The 5631-nt window shown below is 39.5% G+C and overlaps 1 pseudogene across 1 annotated transcript; it reads left to right on the plus strand.

Annotated features, from left to right (window-relative positions):
• Positions 1 to 1048: 1048 nt before the first annotated feature.
• On the plus strand, positions 1049 to 2482 carry LOC308433663 (keratin, type II cytoskeletal 8-like; annotated as a pseudogene). The gene has a single exon. The product of its transcript is annotated as a keratin, type II cytoskeletal 8-like (transcript).
• Positions 2483 to 5631: the final 3149 nt, after the last annotated feature.

Genomic DNA, 5631 nt, shown 5'->3' on the forward strand with positions numbered 1-5631 from the left:
TGTTTTTCCTTGTCTTCCATTTTTCATTACACCTTCTCATCTGTAAATTGACTCTTCCATAATTAATAAACCTGCTGGAAAAAGACAAAAATGTATTGTATAATTTTATGCAAAAATGCTTAAGATCTGTACATTTATCTTTGTTTTGTAAAATAAAGTTGCTAAAAAAAATATTCTTATCCTTTCCAGTCACTCACTCATCACCAATTTGGTCTTAAGCGTATCAGATGTTTCTTGTTTATTATGAAGACAATTTTTGTATCCTTTTATTAATATTATATATAACTAGAAATACAGGACACAACAGATTAACATATACTAATATTCGAGGCCTATTGGAAAATTGAAAGTGAATTCTTTTTGTGTTGGATTTTATTATTGTGGTAATATAATGAGCTTTTACAAAAAGAAATATATCTTGTAGAATAGTTCTTAATCTCTAGAGAAAAGATCTGAATTTATCTAAGGATAAAATTCTCAACTATCAAGTAGTAGGATCAAGGAGATTCTCCCAACCGTCAAAATGATTCCAAAGGGAAAAAACATTGTAAAGTAGGTTCAGATCCTTACAGACTGTTGTCTTCATGTTTGGAGGTAATTTGCACCAAATGAATTGTTGATCCAATGGATAGTACTGGTTTGTTCATCAAGCAAAGAAAAAATTCTTGAGACTTGGAAGCCCTGAAGAACACTCTTTTCTAATCCTGCATCTCAGTGATGCCACATATCTGACCTATATTTGCTGTTACATTCTCTGTATTCAGAGTAGAATCCCAAAATCAGGCTAGTAAGTGAAAAGGTGAGGCATGCACAGCTTAGCCCTCCTGCCTGATTCTTCTTCCTTTTAGAAAAGAGCATCCAATGTAACCTACCCTAAGTTAATTCAATCTGTCTTATTTAGCATGGCTTTGGGAAACCCACTTATCACAGATATAATATCAAGGTCAACCTTTATCAATGAAAAGGAAGTGAATGGGTCTAGAAGCAGCTAATGAGCTCACTCTCAACCCTCTGTCTTTAGCTCACTGTCTTCACTCCAGACCTCCCCATGTCCCTCAGGGTGACTCAGAAATCCTACAAGTTGTCCACCTCTGGTCCCCGGGCCTTCAGCAACCAATCATTCATGAGTCGACCCCATGCCCACTCAGCCCTTCTAGCTTTTCATGGGTGGGCAGCAGCAGCAGCTTCCAGGAAAGCCTGGGCATTAGAGTAGGTCTGGGTGACTTTGGAGTGTCTGGTATTGGGGGCATCACAGTGGTCACGGTGAACCAGAGTCTGCTGAGCCCCGGAAGCTGGAGGTGGACCCCAACGTCCAGTTTGTGCACATTCAGGAGAAAGAGCAGATTAAGTACTGAACAACAAGTTTGTCTCCTTCATTGACAAGGTAAGTTTCCTGGAGCAAAAGAACAAGATGCTGGAGACCAAATGGAGCCTGTTGCAGCAGCAGAAGACATCCAGGAACAGGTCTTGAGAGCAACAACCTCCACCCACTTAGCTAGGCCAGGAGAAGCTAAGCTGGAGGCAGAGCTTGGCAACATGCAGGGCCTGGTGGAGAACTTCAGGAGTAAGTATGAGGATGAGATCAACAAGAGTACAGGGATAGAGAATGATTTTGTCCTCATCAAGAAGGATGTGGATAAAGCATACAAAAACAAAGCAGAACTCAGAGTCCCGCCTTAAAGGGCTGATCGAAGAGATGAGCTTCCTCAGGCAGAACAATGAAGAAGAGACCTGTGAGTTGCAGTCTCAGATCTCAGACATGTCTGTGGTGCAACCCATGGACAACAGACATCCCCTAGACATGGAAAGCTTCATCGCTGAAGTTCATGCCCAGTATGAGGACATCACCAACCGCAGCCGACATGAGGCTGAAACCATGTACCAGATTAAGTATGAGGAATTGCAGACTCTGGCTGGGAATCACAAGAGTGACAAGAATGATCTGTGCTGCACAAAGACGGAGGTCTCTGAGATGAACCCAATCAACTACCTGCAGGTAGAGATTGAAGTCTTCAAAGGTCAGAGGGCAACCCTGGAGGCAGCCATTGCTGATGCCTAACAGTTTGGAGAGATGGCCATTAACGATGCCAATGGCAACTGATTGAGCGAGAGACTGCCCTACAACAGGCCAACAGGCCAAGCAGGACATTGCCAGGCAGCTGCGGGAGTACCAGGAACTGATCGAGCTCACCATGTACTGCAAGCTGATGGAGGAAGAGGAGAACAGCCTAGAGTCTGGGATGCAGAACATGAGTATCCATATGAAGACTACCAGTGGCTACACAGGAGGACTGAGCTCAACCTATGGGGTACTAGACCTCACCGTACCTGGCTTTAGGTTGAATGAGCTTCTTTCAGCCAAGCTTCAGTTCTGTCAGGGGAATCCAGCACTTTTAGCCACACCAAGGTTGTGGTCTTGAAGAAGATTGAAACCCACGATGAGAAGCTTGTGTCCAAGTCTTCTAAAGTCTTGTCCAGGTGAATAGCCACCGAAGTCATTACCACTCTGAGCTTCTGCAGCTGCTCAGAGCTCATGGAAATACAGCTGTGTGCAGGGAACTTGACACTTGCCAGAGGATCATCCCTAATCCTCTGGGCCAACCTTGAGAGGAATTTCCTATCTGGGATATCCCAATGGTCCCTGAATTCCACCCAAACCCAACTCAATTGTATTTTCCAAAATAAAGCCTCAGATGGCTCTACCAATTTTAAAAAAAGGAAGTGAATGGCTGAAATATGATTTGCTTTTTCATTATTTTTGTTTGCTCAGGACTATGCTTTCTGAGTGTGTGAATATATTTGTGTGAGCGTTCTGACTCAAATCTGGTACTGCTTTTTGGTTTTCGTGTGGGAGTACACCTTGGCATTAAATAAGAGCAGGAATATTAACACAGCACATTTATGCCTGGTACAGGGTCATGTTGTTTTTGTCTCCTTTACCATTAGTTTCTATTGTTGATGTAGCTACTGTAACTGTCACTCTGAAAATTAGTACTATGTATGGAGAAGCCATTCAGGAACGGTGTTCTCCAACACCACTAGTGACTTTTCTCCTCTGAGTTTTCACAGGTCGACCACATTGCTGAGGTATGGTGACTTTCCAAACATACGGGATGTCATTGTCCAACACTTAAAGTTGCTAATGATCATCAAAATCAAGTTTCATTTTTATTTGCCACTAAGTTGTTCTACGGCAATAAGAAATATGTTCAGTGAATTTATACAGATGCAAACCACAAATCATTCTCTTCCTGTGTAGCTATGACCCTGCAATATTAGATTACAGCAAGAATAAATTTCTTCTCAAATGGAGAATATATTTTGCCACTTTTGAGCATTTCTCAAGTCTGAATTTGTGGGTAACAAAATCACATTATCTTGACTGAGGATTTGAAGTATAACTTTACATTCAGTAAAACGACCCTCTTAATGGGTAGCAAAGAGTTACAAGAGGTGTCCACAAACAGCCTTACTGCAACTGTAGGTTGATTTTTATATTTAAAAAAAATCTCTTTTCTTCTCTCTAAATGACTTGCAAAATTCAAAAACCATCCTGCTGTGAAATCAAATAAATCTTGTTCTGCTTTGAATACAGAAAGGTCACGGTGGTGCTATATTGAAAGGCTGTGTGAAGAAGAGAGTGACAAGAATTCTGGCCCATTCCTGTAGACATGCAGAGGATGTCCATGCCCCCAGGGAGACAGGTCCTTTTGACTTTCATCTGGCATAGTGATTCTTTTTTTTACCTTTCTAACATATTTGTCACTCATACAATACAGAGTTTTCAATCCCTTCTTCTCTTCCCAGTTCAGTCCCCACATCCCCTTTCTCTGCTCCACTCCTTTATCTCCTATCAGGAGTCAGCAACCAAATACTACAACATAAAATACAGTAAGGTAAGGCAAAATCCCTCATCTTGAAGCTATAAAATCCAACCCAATGAGAGTAGAAGAGTCCAAAGGGCAGGCAAAAGAGCCAGAGATAATCACACTCACACTGTTAGCCTTCCCAAAAAACAGCAAGCTAACGACGACAACATAAACACTCAGGACATGTTTCAGATCCATGTAAGCTCCATGTCTGCAGCCTCAGTCTCTGTGAGCCCATATATCGCAGTGATTCTTGGATTTGTACAGAATTCTGAACTCAATGACTCTGATCTTTGTCTCTCTACTCTGATACTCCATGAACATAGCACAAATAGAATTAGTTTTTGTTAAAGATTCCAGCAAGATTTAGAGCCACATCAAGAATTACTATTCTAACTCCACCAGTAGACCTCTTCAGTGCTTACCCATTCCCATTTCTATGGGGGCGTGTATGTGTGTGCAAGTGTTTTGTTTGTGATAGTACTTCATGTATAGGGTCTTACTGTGCAACCCTCTTTGGCACTAAATTGATGACCCTCCTGAAACAAGTTTCCAAATTGCTGGGATTATAGGAAGGTGTCATTATTCCTAGTTTATGAGTCTGTTTGTTTTTATTATATTTTGCAATAAATAAATATAAAGCTTAAAATAAGCAGCTTCATTGTTATCTTTATAGCTTTGAGAGACCTTGTTTGTCATAACCAAGAAATATCATATGAATTATATTGAGGAGAATTATAATTCATCTAAAAATATTATATGAATTATATTGAGATCATTCATCTAAAGCTCTAGATAATACAGGTTGTAGCAGTTTCCTCTGCTATATTCTTCATTCTTGATAAAAGAATGACAAAAATAAATTCCCAATTGGAAAAGACTAAATATCTGTCTTTTGAGTTTTTCAGAAAATGTCCACTAAAGTTTAGTTGTTCTTATGTTTAAAATAGCCATGAAATACCTTGTAGAACAAAGCCATTGTATATTACACTGAGCCCTATTATTTTATGCTGGGTCATTATAAAATAATACACTGTAGAACTATGTAAAGCATCTTCTTGTAATTTTCTCTACAGCTTGATAGGAGGACTTTTGTCTAGTTGACATCAGTCTGCAAGTTACAGGATCTATCCAGTCTTCATTCTGGTCTCTTTGCTTTCTTTAATGTCCAAGAGCCTCACACTGGTAATCACTGCAATTGCTCCATCACTCATCAGTAAATCAGTTGGCATTTCCAGCTGAGCTTTAAATACAAGAAACCTTTTCAGTGAAACATTTGTACTGGAAAGTGACCTTTACCGTACGTTTCTGTAATTTTTATGTGTCCAATTGTCACAGCTTTCAGTTGTCAGAAAGTAGCAAATGGTCTACATGCCCAACAGTTTTAGTAACTCCTTTCAAAGTTCTCTTATTATTACTCCATAAAGAGATAATTGATGGTGACTACTGCCATGGCTTTCTCATACTGACAAAGTACACTTTAGAATTTTGCTAAAATAAAATTAAAAGCCATTAAACTATTTTGTACTTATTTAGCTTGGATATTATGCCTTATAAATTATTAAAAATATCCATCCTGGTTTATAGGACACAAATGCCAGCATGGAGAATGGGAGTTGTCTGTACACTTAAGTTCTACTATTTCCACAAGAAAGATGTGGCACAATCTTGATATGCAACATTGATTAAGTGATAAATTTCCAATGAACCATTTAAATAACGTAATAATCAAATATAGAATTTTCACATACTTGTTGCCCTG

This window comes from Micromys minutus (genome assembly GCF_963924665.1).
Source record: "Micromys minutus genome assembly, chromosome: 20".
Classification (NCBI taxonomy): Eukaryota; Metazoa; Chordata; class Mammalia; order Rodentia; family Muridae; genus Micromys; species Micromys minutus.